Here is a 16,507-nt window from a genome sequence, read left to right as displayed (position 1 = left end):
TTTTATTAATTTTATTTTTTGTAAAATAAAAATTTAAAAAGAAATAGAGAATGAGAGAGAAAGATAAAGAAAAAGGAGAGAGTGAGTTTGTTAATTTTGAAGTGGAAAGATTTTATTATAATTGTAACGAAAGAATACCCCGTATGACACATTTTAGTTTATCAAATTAGTAATATAAAATGTAAATTATAAATTATATATAGAGTGGAAAGAGTAGAGAAAAATAAGAAAGGCGAGAGAGATAGATAAGATGATGGAGGAAGAAAATTTATTAATTTTAGAGAAAATATTTCATCTTAATTTTAATGAGAGAATGTCACGTGATATATTTTGATTGTTAAATTAGTAATATAATATAATTATATTTCAATTTCAATATTTCAATTTTAATTTTAATTTCAATTTTAATTTAATTTTAATTACAATTAAAAAATATCATGTTATACATTTCGATTGCTAAATTTATAATTAGCTATTGATAATAATATATAAAAGAGATAAAGTGGGTATATGAATAAGAGAAATAGAGTGGGTAAAGGAATGTGAGAGATAGAGAAAGAGAGAGGAAAAGGAGGAGAGAACTCTTTAATTTTGGAGAAAAAATTTTGATTTCAATTGCAATGAGGAAGTGACATGTGAGATGTGACATATTTTGGTTGTAAAATTAGTAATATACTAGTATTTTTATCCGTAATAACATTACGAGAATATAAGTCTTTTAAAACTACATCTGTCCTAACATTATAGATTATGCCACAAAAAATTTATAATATTAAACTACTTTTACAAAAAAGTCGTAAGAGACAAAAGTCCCCGTAAGCTAAGAATATCAGGGTCTCTGTAGATAAAAAATAAATAAATAATAAGCTTTTTAATTATTATTTTCATATAAAAGAGTTTAATTTTTTACTAATAATTAATTTTAATATTCGTTATCTAAAATTTGAAAGAATTTAACATGTATACTTTTATTTTTGATTAGATGTTAAGTCTATTGCACAAATAGAAATAATTAATTTTTATGTTTGTTATTTAAAAATAATATTTTTTTCTCTCTATATATAAAAATATAATTAGATATTAGCATAAAAAATTTATATTAATAGTTATAAAATTAACTCAACTTTATTTTTTTAAAATAATTAAATCTTGGTTCTAACTTTTAATAACAATATTAATATTTTCTCTAAATTATATATACTACATATTTGAAGAAAAAGAAGTAAAAATATAAATTAAAAAGATAAGCAGTAAAAGTTTAAAAGTAAATAAAAATATACTTATAATAATATTTTTTTTTTAAAATTATATTATATTGTTAATTTTATTTTTTGTAGCACAGAAAGATAGAGAAAAATAGAGAATGAAAGAAAAAAGAGAGATAAAGATAAATAAGAAGAATGAGAGAGGAGAGTTTGTTAATTTTGGAAGTTAAAAAAAATTATTTTAAGTATAATAAAAAAAATATCTGGTGACACATTTTGATTTGTCAAATTACTACTATAAAATATAAATTATAAATTATATATAGAGTGGGAAGAATAGAGAGAAATAGAAAAAAAGAGAGAGGTAGAAAAGAGAATGTAAGAAAGAGGTTTACTAATTTTTGAAAAAAATATTTTTTCTAAATTTTAATAAGAGACTGTCATGTGATACATTTTAGCAATGTTCTAAAAATTGGATTAGACCGGTCGGTCCGACCAGTTTAATCGTGAACCGTCAGCTAAAACGTTCGGTTTGCCATGCAAAACCGTTAATTTGAAAACTGGATTTAAACAGCTGAACCGGCCGAGAACGATCGGTCGGACCAGATTGGGACCCGACCAGTTCTCATCAAACGCTGTTTCGCGTAAAAAGTAAAAAAACTAAACAGAAGCAGGCGTGAAACCAGCAGTTAAGCCACAACCAACCCTTTCTTCAATTCTTCCATCTCCTTCCTCCTCTCCAAAGAAACGGAAACCCTAGCATCACCGCCGCAAGCTACAAGAAGTGAGCCACCGTCCTTCGAAGGTCAGTGCTCACTGCTCTCAGTCTTCGTTCTCTTCTGCGCTGTCCATCGTCCTGCTCGTTGCTTGGTCTCCGTCTCCGCCGCGCTTCTGCCCTCGGCTCAAACCGCTCAGAACGAAGGCAAAGGCTTCATTTTTTTTAATTTTTGTTCTATGTTCTTCATTCTTTACTAAAAAAATTGTTTATTTTTGGATTCTGCAAATGCTACTAGATTGAAATTTGAATCTAGCTGTATTATATTTTGTTTTCTTATTTTGGATTGAATCATTAAATGATTAGTTGATTTATTTTGCTGGTTAATCTTTGTTAAAATTGTGCTGATTTAGTTGATTTAGTTCACTAGTTAATCTTCATTAAAATTGTGTGTTGTCTTTTGTTTTATGTCGTGACTCGATTGTGCTTAGATTTTGACTGACTTAAACTTGTGCTTAGATTGAATGATTAATTGATTATTGCTTAGCTATGGCTATTTTGATGTGTTGCTGTTTTGTGTTTTGTTATTTTTATATATAGTGATGTGCTCTTGTTTTGTGTTTTGTGACTTAATTATGCTTAAATTGAATGATTAATTGATTATTGATTAGGATGATTGTTCTGCTAAATTAATTGTGTTGAGTTAAGAAATTAACTAAAATATTTAGTGATGACAAACATTATTTTTAGGCAAAATAAATAATTAGTGGTGTTTAATTATAATTACTTATTACTAATAATTTATTATGTGTTGCAGATCTTAATTCAATATTAAGCAGCCCAAATAAAATGCAAAACAAATAGCAAGGAAAATGGGCTGAAAGCAAAAATCAGAAGCCCAAGAAAAAGCAAATAAAGAAGCCCAAGGAATTGGTTGGGCCAAACAGATTACATAAACCAAACCGATCCAAGCCCAAAGTGAATTTCAATTTCCTCCATCTTGCCTTACCTAAAGCAACATTACTCTCCTCTCTGAGCAAGTCAAATCAAAGCTTCAGAAAAGTAAGAAAGAGAAAGAGAGAAAGAGCTTCTTCCCTAAGCTAGTAACCAAAGAAGCAAGAGAGAGAAAGTTTAAACTTGAAACACAGAAGCTAAAATAGAAAATCCAAACCAAATCAAGCTTAGGTTAAAGGTAATCCATCTCATCTTGCATGCATCAGATCTTCTTCTCTTCTTTCCAACTCTATGCTCTATCCGAAAATGGCATTCAAGGGAAAGTTGTTCTCTGCCCTATTATGCTTTTCATCTACGGTCACAAGTGATACTTGGGGACCAAGTAGTTTCTCAATGGCTAAGATCAAGTTGACCATGGGAAGATTTCTATGGTTGCTGCTATATGGCTTTCGGTCAAGATGAGGAAGTCAGAAGGAAAGTTTCTACTCTGGGGATTAAGGAGAAAAAGTGTATCTGTGGGTTGGTGAAGCTCAAGGCTCAAGGTGTTGACCTTGGAAGAAAAACCCAGCAACATGCAAGGAGATAAAAGAGGTTTGCTGTTCATTCAGAAACGAAGGAGAGAAAACCAGTGAATAGAGGTTTTGTTCTGAGAGAGCTCTTTGAAGAAGTTCAACTAACTGGACAGTGTAACCTAATCAAAGGTGCATTCCGCCAGTATGAAGAACTGAATCAGAGGCTTGCCAATCTGGTTTTTCGCATAGCACAGAGGCTGTTGATGAAGTCAATCTCCTTCATGTTTTACAGATTATAATTTACTTTTCAATGTTTATCTTTCTGTACTTTCTTGTGAGAAAAGGCATTGTGAGAAAGCTCAAGTAAAAGCCATGAATGGAAAAAGGCTGAGTGATACACTTGAGAGAAAAACCTAGAGTTATTTTTAGATTTCTTTAGGTATGTTTATGTCTTGTATCTTGTACCTGTGAGGTATCCCTTTCTTAGTTGGGTTAGCACTAAGAGTGAATAGTTAGGTATTAGCATAGTCAATGTCAAGTTAGGTTAGAACTTGAGTGTGAAAGGATTAGGTCAATCCTGTAAAATTGGTGTATGTAATACTGTTAACTATAGTGAAATTCTTCTATAGTTGTGGAGGAGACTGGACGTAGGTTGCATAGCACAAGGCAACTGAACCAGGATATATGATGGTGTTAGCTTTTCTCTTCTCTGCTGAGTTCTGTTTTCTGATATTCATGAGACAAAAACAAATTGTCTCATAAATTTCCACTGCTGAGTACAAATAGAATCAGAATTGAAAGTTTGTTTTAAAAGGATAATAACAGCAACTTAAAAGGAAGGCATAGATTCAACCCCCTTCTCTAAGCCTACCACAACCTTCAATTGGTATCAGGAGCTAAGGTCTCAAGAATCAAGCTTAACCGCTTGGTGCAAAGATCTAATGGCGAACAACTTGGGCACAACCACAGTTGCCTACACCCTCACTGAAGCCCAGTCAAACAACCGGCCACCTTTTTTCAACGGGAAGAACTATTCCTACTGGAAAGAAAGGACAAGGATTTTCATCCAATCCATTGACTACAATATATGAAAGATTATTGTGAGCGGTCCCAAAATCCCAACAAAAACAAGTGCTGATGGAGTGGTGACTCCAAAAGAAGAAGCTGAATGGAATGAAGATGATAAGAAGAAGATAGAGCTGAATGCTAAAGCAATCAACCTTTTTCACTGTGCTATCAGCTTTGAAGAGTACCGGAAGGTGTCTAGATGCAAGACAACCAAAGAAATCTGGGAAAAACTCCAGGTTACACACGAAGGCACTAAACAAGTCAAAGAAACGAGGATTGATATGCTGCGAAAAGAGTACGAGATATTTAGCATAAAGGATGGAGAAAGCATTGATGAAGCGTTTGAGAGATTCTCAATAATAATCAACAACCTTGATGCTATGGGTACAAACTATGCAGAATAAACCTTGGTGAGAAAACTCCTTAGAAGCCTCACAAAAGAATGGGAAAATATTGCCACTGTCCTAACCGAGAGTAACAACATAAGTCCCATAACCTATGATGAGCTGAGAGGAAAACTCCTTGCCTATGAAGCCACACACACAAACACAGACTCAAAGAAAAAGGGAATAGCCCTCAAGTCACAAATAGAACCGAAAGAGAGTGAGTCTAGTACTGGTATTTCAGATGACGAGCTTTTGTTTTTTGCTAGGAGATTTAGAAGGATGATGAAGAACAAGGGCAAATACAAAGGTTCAAATTCAAAGGAGCACAAGATCGGCTTGAGCAAAGTGACGTGCCATCACTGCAAGGAGGCTGGACACTTCAAGCTAAACTGTCCAAAGCTCAAAAAGGAGGACAAGGAAAGAAGGAAAAGAAGAGAGTACTCATGGCAGCTTGGGAGGATCTTGAGAACGACTCAAATGAAGAAGAAGAATCTGAAGGAGATGACAAAGACTGCTTCATGGCTGGAAACAACAATCTTGATGAGGTAAATTATTATGATTTGACCATTGAGGACTTACATGCTATTATTGATGATCTCACTTTAAACACCTCAAAACTGCTTGACAAGTACAATGAATGTAGATCTGAAAGAGATGTGTTAAGAGCTGAAAATGATTTTTTAAAAGAAAAAGTGAAGGAAACTGAATGTGCTTTGGACATCATTGAAGAAAACAGATTTCTAAAATCTGAACTTGAAAAATTAAAAGGAAAGCACATTGTGGATCCTTCTCATGAGTTAATTGCTGAAAATGAAAGATTAAATGATATGATTAAAAGGCTGAATGGTGACTTAGCAAAATTTGCTCAAGGTTCTAGTAACTTGGACAAATTACTTGCAAGTCAAAGACCATTGTTTGAAAAATCTGGTTTAGGCTACATAGCCAAGGAAGATGCAGTTTCCAACACTTCCTCTATAAAATTTGTGGCTTCTTCATCAAATACCAAATCCATACCAAACAGATCAGGTATTGGATATATTTCAACTTTTGAAGAAAAATTTGATGAAGTATGCACAAGTGAAACTGAGCCTTTACCAAGAACTGATCCGAGTTCAAACCGGCCTGGTTTGGGTTACATTTCGAAAAATGAAGCTGTTTTCAAAAAATCACCATTTTACAACAAAACCTCATATTCGAAAGGTAAAAATGTTCAAAGAAATTCTGGTGAAAATGCATTTGCAAAGAGGAATAAATTTCATAAAAATCAGTTTGTCAAAAGAAATGCATCTCCTCCAAAAACCAGAAAATTTCAACACTTTAATCATTTCAAGCAATATAACTCACCTCAATTTCAGCGACACACATCAGAAAATCATTGTGTCAATTGCAAGAAATTTGGTCACTCATATGCACAATGTTTCATTGAAAAAAGAGTTGTTGGAAACAAAGTTTACAATGTTATTTGTGATTTCAATGCACTTGGGCAACCAAGATGGATTAACTTCAAAGGATCCAAATCAATTTGGATACCTAAGGCTACTTGAAACTCTTCATGCAGATTTGCCTAGCATCCAAGAACAAAAAAGATATGTGGTACATGGATAGTGGATGTTCAAGGCACATGACTGGAAGGTCAACCTACTTCATCAAACTAAACAAGTATGATGGAGGTTTTGTGACCTTTGGAGATGATGGTAAAGGTAAAATCATTGCTGTTGGAAAAGTAGGTAATGAGCAATCTACTTTCATTGATGATGTACTTTTGGTATGTGGTTTGAAGCACAATCTTTTGAGCATAAGTCAGCTGTGTGATTTAGGATATTTAGTTGTTTTCAAAAGGCTTGAATGATGTGTTGTTAATGAAAAGACAAATGAAGTGATGTTTGTTGCCAAGCATTTTAATAATATGTATGGACTTACTCTTGATGAACTAAAGGATCAAAATGTAGCTTGTCTTCACTCTAAAGAATCTGAAAAGTGGTTATGGCACAAGAGATTGGGCCATGCAAGTATGTTTCAAATAAACAAACTTGTAAAGAAAGAATTAGTAAGAGGTCTTCCTTTGATAAAGTTTGACAAAGACATTACTTGTGATGCTTGCCAAATGGGAAAACAAATAAAAAGTTCTTTTAAACCAAAGGAAGACATCTCTACTAAAAGACCACTTGAGTTGCTACACATTGATTTATTTGGTCCAACAAGAACTCAAAGCCTAGGTGGTAAACATTATGGTTTAGTAATTGTGGATGACTACACTAGGTTTGGTTGTGTTTTATTTCTTGCACACAAAAATGAAGCCTTTTCGTCCTTTGAACCTTTTTGCAAGAAAATTCAAAATGAAAAGGATTTGAAAATATCTTCTATAAGGAGTGATCATGGAACTGAATTTGAAAATAATTTATTTGAATCCTTTTGTGAGGAATTTGGAATATCTCACAACTTCTCTTGTCCAAGAACACCACAACAAAATGGTGTTGTGGAAAGAAGAAATAGAAGCATACAAGAGATGACAAGAGCTATGCTTTGAGAGAGTAATGTTCCAAAATTCCTTTGGGCTGAAGCGGTTAACACGGCTTGCCACATTTTGAATAGAACAATCATAAGGAAATTTTTGAAGAAAACCCCTTATGAACTTTGGAAAGGATACCCACCAAACTTAGATTACTTGCACATTTTTTTATGCAAATGTTTTGTTTTAAATAACAAAGAAAATTTGGAAAAATTTGATCCAAAGGCTTATGAGTGTTTGTTTGTAGGATATTCCACAACTAGTAAAGCATATAGGGTTTATCATCAAGATGCTAGAATTATTGAAGAGTCCATACATGTTACATTTTGTGATACTAACTTGATGCAAAGCATTTTGGAAGATTGTGATGCAGGAAATCAGGCTCAGAAGAAAGATGAAATCACTCAAAATCATGAAAAAGAAAATTCTGGTCAAACTGAACCAGAAACTGCACCTGCTAAAAATTCGAGAGACAATTCCATTATGTCTCATGAATTTGAAGGAAATCCTGGAAACAGCAGCACCCAGAATCCCTTGGTGACTGAATCTGCCACCAAATCCACCAGACCTCGTGAATGGAGGTTCTTGAAGAACTATCTCGAGGAATTTGTAATTGGGGACGTTTCTCATGGAGTGCAAACACGGTCCTCAACTAGAAAGATAAATGAAGGATCAAACATTGCCCTTCTCTCACAAATAGAGCCTCAAAACGTCAAGGAAGCACTTAGTGACCCCTCTTGGGTTAAAGCTATGGAGGATGAGCTTCTTGAGTTTGAAAAGAACCAAGTATGGACTTTGGTTCCAAGGCTAAGTGGAAAGAAAGTGACCGGCACCAAGTGGATATTTTGGAACAAGTTGGGAGAAGATGGTAGCATTGCAAGAAACAAGGCAAGGCTGGTGGCACAAGGATATGACCAAGAAGAAGGAATAGACTTTGATGAATCCTTTGCCCCTGTTGCCCGAATGGAAGCCATAAGACTTCTCTTAGCTTATGCTGCATTTTGTGGTTTTAAATTATATCAAATGGATGTGAAATGTGCATTTTTGAATGGAGTGATAGATAGAGAAGTATATGTGGAGTAACCTCCTGGTTTTGAAAATAAAGAGCATTCTAATCGTGTTTTCAAATTATCTAAAGCTCTCTATGGTTTAAGACAAGCTCCTAGAGCTTGGTATGAGAGACTTAGCTCTTTTCTTTTGAAAAATAGTTTTCAAAGAGGCACCACTGACACAACTCTATTTATCAAGAACTCTAATGATTCTTTTATTCTAGTCCAAATATATATTGATGACATTATTTTTGGATCAGCCAATGAATCCCTTTGTTCTGAATTTGGAAAACTCATGACAAGTGAATTTGACATGAGTATGATGGGTGAACTTAATTTTTTCCTTGGGCTGCAAATTAAACAAACTGAAAAAGGTATTTTCATTCATCAAGAAAAGTATGCCAAGGAATTAGTTAAGAAATTTGGTATGAAAAATGCCAAACCCATGGGAACTCCCATGCATCCTAATTCTAAATTAGATAAGGGAGAAACTAAGAAAGATGTTGATGAGACTAGGTATAGAGGAATGATTGGTTCTCTTATGTACTTAACTTCCTCTAGACCCGATATGGTGAAAAGTGTTAGATTGTGCTCAAGGTTCCAATCCAAACCAAAAGAGTCACATCTTTCTGCGGTTAAAAGGATCATTAGATATGTTCATGGCACATCCAATTTTGGTCTTTGGTATCCTAAGATTGATGATTTTTCTGTAGTTGGTTATTGTGATGCAGATTTTGCCGGTGATAGAGTTGATAGAAGAAGCACTTCAGGCTTATGTTGCTTCCTTAGGAAGTCCTTGAATGTTTGGTCCAGTAAGAAACAGCCAATTGTGGCTCTATCTACTGCTGAGGCTGAGTATATAGCTGCTTCTTCATGTTGTTCTCAGCTTTTATGGTTAAAAACACAGCTTGCCGATTACAAATTAAATGCTGAAAATATTCATTTGATGTGTGATAATATGAGTGCCGTTAATATTTCTAAAAATCCAGTTTTGCACTCTAAGACTAAACATATTGAAGTGAAATTTCACTCAATAAGAGAGCATGCCCAAAAGGGAGATATTAGCATTCAATTTGTTAAATCGGAGGAGCAATTAGCAGATATTTTCACGAAACCATTAGCTGAGGATAGATTCTGCATGCTTAGGACTTGTCTAGGAATTTTGAGTTATGATTCTTTATTTGAAAAATGCTGATGTGTTTGCTAGAGCTTTTTGTCTCATAAACAGGTATGAGATAATTCTGGACAGAAGAAGAGCGTTTCCCCTTTAATCAGCGTGATCTGGGCTTATTTCAAGTGCAAAATGATTTGGGCCAACCTCAAAAAATCAGATCTAGAATGGTCCAATGTGTTTCCATTAAATCCAACTATCCCTGGGTCTAAATATGAATGTTACATTTTTTGGTTAAAAAAAATTTTTTTTGGGTTGTGTGTTTAAATTTTTTTGAAAAAGTTTTATTTTAATTTTTGTCCAAAAAGATTTTCAGTTTAATTTAATTTTTTTAGGATTTTGATTATTTAAAATTAAATTTCCTTGTTTTGAAAATCAAATCAAATCCTTCTTTTATGATGTCATGTCTTTTCAAGTCTTTTCAAATGGTGATGCAGTTGCATGGTTTTGAAAATCTACTTTTGGGTACAGTTACCAACACTCCATCTCTTTCCTCCATAACTTCTCCTCAAACTCTTCAGTTTCTTTCCACTCTCTTTACTGCTTCTCTTCCCTCAAAAGCCTAAATATCACCAAATGAGGAAGAAAACCATTGCTAAAAGGCCTCCTCGTGAAAAAATCTTCAAGCCTCTCACAAAGCCCTCAACCCGCTCTCACGACTGAACCTTCACTTCATCTCCTTCTCCTCCTACCTCTCCTCCTCGGTGTGATCCCATGGCACGAACCAAGAATCCCTCTAGGGTTACTCCTTCCGCCAAGAAGACACCACAGACGAAAGAACCTCCATCCAAGCCAGGGTCATCGAAACCGAGTTCATCCAAGGGGAAGCGACCAGCCGCACCAGAACCTCCACCTAAGTCCACACAACCAAAGTCTAGGTCTGTTCCATCACGTTCTCAAAGAGGTAAAACTCGAGTTCCTCTTAAGTCAGTTAAAGAACCAGACATTGGCCCTTTTGATCACAAAGCTCACTTTTTGACTTCTCATTCGAACTATAACCCTTATAGATTCAAATCTATCATGAACAATGATTTTTATGAAGGGGTTATCCAGTATCATACCTTATGTCCCTCTTTTCTCGCTGATTTGCCATCTTTGAAAAGAAAAGGTTTTCCATTTGTTGATAACTTAATTTTTCTGGACTGGAATTACCTTTTTGACATCAAAAAGCCTGTTTATCCCTTGTTGGTCAAAGAATTTTATGCAAACATGACTTATCATGAAGGCACTACTCACTCATATGTAAAAGGCCGAGACATAATTTTAAATAATGAAACTATCAGTGATGCTTTGAAGTATACTGATGTTGGGCCTTGTGCTTACACTTCGGTTAAGTGGGATGAAGGTGTTGGAATTTCTTATCATGATGCATTAGCACACATCTGTGAACATGTATCTTTAATTGATGGCATTACACCCACTCACAAAGCCCTAGGATATGAGCGTGCTCAATTGCACCGAATGGTCAACCATATTATTCTGCCTCAAAGCGGCTCATATCAAAGGGTTTCCTACACTGATACTCTTGTTTTATATGCCCTTCTCATCAAAACTGAAATTTCATTTGCATACTTGATGGTTAGATATATGTTTGACTCTGTTAGGAGTGAAAAGGACAAAGCACTTCCTTATGGCATGTTTCTAACTTGCATATTTGAGTATTTTGGTGTTGACTTGACCAATGAGAACTATGAAAATAGACATTCATACCTAAAGGGGGGTGGTTCAGTGAAACAGAACAAAGGACCCACTAGATCTAAAAGAGTTATCCTAGATGATGAAGATGATGATTTTGTCCATGGTGATTCTCCTGCTCCATCCATTGAGGGTACCTCCATCTCCACTGGGAAGAAATCTGCTCTGCTGAATGTGGTCAAGGATGTCGCTCAAGAGTTTGTTTCCCAATCAAATAACTTAATTGAAATGAGCAAAGAGCAAAGGAAGCTGGCTAGCAAGCATGAGAACTTCCTGAAGAAATCAAGGGATAGGGTGGCTGTGCTCATGACCTTCATTGATAACTTTCAAAATGATGAAGACATTACCACTGATGTTGAAGAGGAAGCTGCTTCGGAGGGGAACGGTTCTGATGCCTAGGATTTGTCTCATGAAAACTGTTGCTGCTGCTCTCTTTTTGTCTCATGAATTCTGTTTACTTTGCTACTATTAAACTGTGTTATCTTGGATAACTGTAATAACTCTAAATACTGCTGCACTTTTTAGTTTGGTTAGAACTTTGGACTGTGATCTAATATTTTTTTGCAGGTTTTGTATTTTGTCTATCCGCCCTTGATGACAAAAGGGGGAGTAATAGCAATATGATACGGATAATACTTGATCATGCTTATTATCATGTTTTTGCATTCACATACTGAATCCTTTTGCTGATGACATTAGCTTATTGTTGGGCTGATTATGTGATGTTGCTTATTTGATACCCTTTAGCCAAGATAAATGTGTATAGCTCTTTATTGTGCTTTCTTTAAGTGTAATATAAAACATGAACAAAGAGGAAAGCATAAATCTAGGGGGAGCTAATCTTGAAAAGGAAAGGGAGGGCAACATAAAAGCAAATGACAATCAAAGGGAGTTTCTAAACCTTACTCAAATTCATTTCCTTTTGTTTATTGCTTAAATCATGTTTGTCATCAAGGGGGAGATTGTTGAGTTAAGAAATTAACTAAAATATTTAGTGATGACAAACATTATTTTTGGGCAAAATAAATAATTAGTGGTGTTTAATTATAATTACTTATTACTAATAATTTATTATGTGTTGCATATCTTAATTCAATATTAAGCAGCCCAAATGAAATGCAAAATAAATAGCAAGGAAAATGGGCTGAAAGCAAAAATCAGAAGCCCAAGAAAAAGCAAATAAAGAAGCCTAAGAAATTGGTTAGGCCAAACAGATTACATGAACCAAACTGATCCAAGCCCAAAGTGAATTTCAATTCCTTCCATCTTGCCTTACCTAAAGCAACATTACTCTCCTCTCTGAGCAAGTCAAATCAAAGCTTCAGAAAAGTAAGAAAGAGAAAGAGAGAAAGAGCTTCTTCCCTAAGCTAGTAACCAAAGAAGCAAGAGAGAGAAAGTTTAAACTTGAAACACAGAAGCTAAAACAGAAAATCCAAACCAAATCAAGCTTAGGTTAAAGGTAATCCATCTCATCTTGCATGCATCAGATCTTCTTCTCTTCTTCCCAACTCTATGCTCTATCCGAAAATGGCATTCAAGGGAAAGTTGTTCTCTGCCCTATTCTGCTTTTCATCTATGGTCACAAGTGATACTTGGGGACCAAGTAGTTTCTCAATGGCTAAGATCAAGTTGACCGTGGGAAGATTTCTATGGTTGCTACTATATGGCTTTCGGTCAAGATGACGAAGTCAGAAGGAAAGTTTCTACTCTGGGGATTAAGGAGAAAAAGTGTATCTGTGGGTTGGTGAAGCTCAAGGCTCAAGGTGTTGACCTTGGAAGAAGAATCCATCAACATGCAAGGAGATAAAAGAGGTTTGCTGTTCATTCAGAAACGAAGGAGAGAAAACAAGTGAATAGAGGTTTTGTTCTGAGAGAGCTCTTTGAAGAAGTTCAACTAACTGGACAGTGTAACCTAATCAAAGGTGCATTCTGCCAGTATGAAGAACTGAATCAGAGGCTTGCCAATCTGGTTTTTCGCATAGCACAGAGGCTGTTGATGAAGTCAATCTCCTTCATGTTTTACAGATTGTAATTTACTTTTCAGTGTTTATCTTTCTGTAATTTCTTGTGAGAAAAGGCATTGTGAGAAAGCTCAAGTAAAAGCCATGAGTGAAAAAAGGCTGCGTGATACACTTGAGAGAAAAACCTAGAGTTATTTTCAGATTTCTTTAGGTATGTTTATGTCTTGTATCTTGTACCTGTGAGTTATCCCTTTCTTAGTTGGGTTAGCACTAAGAGTGAATAGTTAGGTATTAGCATAGCCAATGTCAAGTTAGGTTAGAACTTGAGTGTGAAAGGATTAGGTCAATCCTGTAAAATTTGTGTATGTAATACTGTTAACTATAGTGAAATTCTTCCATAGTTGTGGAGGAGACTGGACGTAGGTTGCATAGCACAAGGCAACTGAACCAGGATATATGCTGGTGTTAGCTTTTCTCTTCTCTGCTGAGTTCTGTTTTCTGATATTCATGAGACAAAAACAAAATTTCTCATAAATTTTCGCTGCTGAGTACAAACAGAATCAGAATTGAAAGTTTGTTTTAAAAGGATAATAACAGCAACTTAAAAGGAAGGCATAGATTCAACCCCCCTTCTCTAAGCCTACCACAACCTTCAAATTTATTATCGATTAGGATGATTATTAATTGATTAATTGATTATTACAATACCAAAAAAGAAATTGTTCTTACAACTGTGTGGTAAGTATCATTTTATCTTGGAGATATTGCAGCTATGTTGGTTTACTCTCTTTCAGTATATATGTTCGGCTGAAAAAATTGTTAGTTCAGAATAGTTGCAGAGCTTGAGATCTTTGAATCGCTGCAAGCGTGCTGGAATTGTTGTGATTTTTATATAGGATAGTTGTTCTGCCATGCTATTGCTGCCTATATAAGTGTGTAGATACCACTAAAATTAGTAACCCTCATTAAATTACCTCAGCTATACCATCAATTAAATATCTTGAATACTAAACAGCAGTTGCTATTTCAATCTGCATTCTGCATAATACTGTCTAAACATGCTATTGCTACTTCGATCAGCATTTTGCAATATGCTTTAATGAAATGGCTCAAGATTGAACATGACGAGGCAATCTTTTTCAGGAAGCAACACATACAGTGAGATTACCAACTCTAGAAGAATTGTTTCTCATGATCTCAAATCTGTGTTTTGATGTTTTTTGAGTTTGATCATTGTCTTTTCCTTCATTGTCTTGTCTTTTTGCTCCTTTACTACTCTCTGATACTTTATATTTTTGCAGTGTAACCTTTGCTCGTTCTTTCTCTCTAGAAAGGCAATTATTTGTTGTAGGATTTGGTACTTGATGTTAAGTTTAGAAGAAGCCATTTTGGAATGAAATCAGTTTTACATCTTATTAGTTTGGTGTTTGTTGACTGAACCAGATTGGTAGGAAAATCTTCGCCAAAAGCTATAATTATATTTTAGGATGTATATTTATAATTTATTTATTATTTTATTCTAAAATGATTTTTTCGATTGAACTACGGTTAGACCGGTTGAACCAATAAACTGGTGAACTAGTAACTAGAGCGGTTCGATGACTGGTCCGGTTCTCAGAATCTTGCATTTTAGTTATTAAATTAGTTAGTAATATATAAATATAATATATAATATAGCTATATTTAAATTTTTTATATTTTAATTTAATTTGAATGCAAGTAGAGAATGTCATGTTATATATTTTGATTATCAAATTTGTAATTAGTCATTGATAATGATATATAAAAGAGATAGAGTAAGTGAAAGAATGAGAGAGATAGAAAAAGAGAGAGATCTAGAGAAAGGGATAACTCTTTAATTTTGGAAGAAAAGATTTGATTTCAATTGTAACGAGGGAGTGACATGTGCTACATTTTTATTGTAAAATTAGTAATATATAATAATTAATAGATATAATAGATAATAGATCTAATATAATATAAAGACCTAATTAAAAAGAAAAAAATATAAAGACCTAATTAAAAATTCAATAAAACTATAGAGACCGACAGAATAATTAAACCTATTTTATTCATATATTACAAAAAAAACATAAGAATGGTTAATTAATTTGTCTTTTGACTATGTTAGGTAACTAAAAAATTCAGCCAACATCGGTCAATAATAAAAAAAAGTACAATACCAATTCACAATTTTTTTTCTGAAATTATTCTTTTATCAATTTTCTTTCTTTTTCCTTCTAACATGTTAATTTTACTTACCACCACAAGCCATCTACTTTCACCACCAGCCATTATCGTAGTTGCCAGCCATTACTTCCGGCGGCCATTGCTGCTGTTGGACACCAACCACTAGTCACCTTAAATTTTAAATCTCAAATCCTAAACTTTAAATTTTAATCCCTAAGTATTAAATCATAAATCCTAAACACTAAATTTTAAATTATAAATACTAAATTCTAATTTTTTTATTGAGTTTTGAATATTTTTATTATTTTTAATTTTGGAACTTTTTAATTATAAATTGTTGATGATTTTATTGGCTAAAAATCGTTAATTATCAATACTTTTCAATTATAAATTTTGATTTTTTAAATATAAATGGGTAACTATTTTTTTTCTTCGCTTTAATTACATTAGCTAATAATTTGAGTTCACTTAACTTGATTGAGGACAATATAAAATTTCAAAAATTAAATAAAACATAGAAATAGAAAATAAAAAATATAAATTAGTGATTTTAATTTAAATAAAGACTAAGTAGTGGTTTTAATTTTTAATAAATCAAATAAGTTCGGTTAAAAATGTTATGATTACTCTTTTGTCAAGGTTTTCATATCAGTTAAAGTCATGTTGTCAAGGTTATATATATATATATATATGAATGTTATGGTGCCTAAAAGGTATATATATATATATATATGAATGTTATGGTGTCGGTGGTGTCTATTTACTAAAAGAAGTTAAAAAATAATATTTAATTTAAAAGATATAACAATAAATAATTTTTAAAAAATTAAAACTTACTACAAAAAGTAAGTTAGACAAAATTTAGGCACTAACTCATAGGCACCATAAAATTAGTCATATATAGTATACTAAGAGTAGGCACCGACCCAGTAACAACAATAGTCAATAGGAGACACTTGTCCCACTCTGTTTTCAATTTTTTTTTTTAAATTATAGTTATATATAATGTGTTATGTGTCCCACTTCAAATTTTAAATAATTTTACTATAAATAAACTAAATTCAATTAGCTGAAGTCTCAAGTTTACTTTTT

The sequence above is a fragment of the Arachis hypogaea genome, chromosome 15 (assembly GCF_003086295.3).
Source record: "Arachis hypogaea cultivar Tifrunner chromosome 15, arahy.Tifrunner.gnm2.J5K5, whole genome shotgun sequence".
NCBI lineage: Eukaryota > Viridiplantae > Streptophyta > Magnoliopsida > Fabales > Fabaceae > Arachis > Arachis hypogaea.
This window is presented reverse-complemented; position numbering follows the sequence as displayed.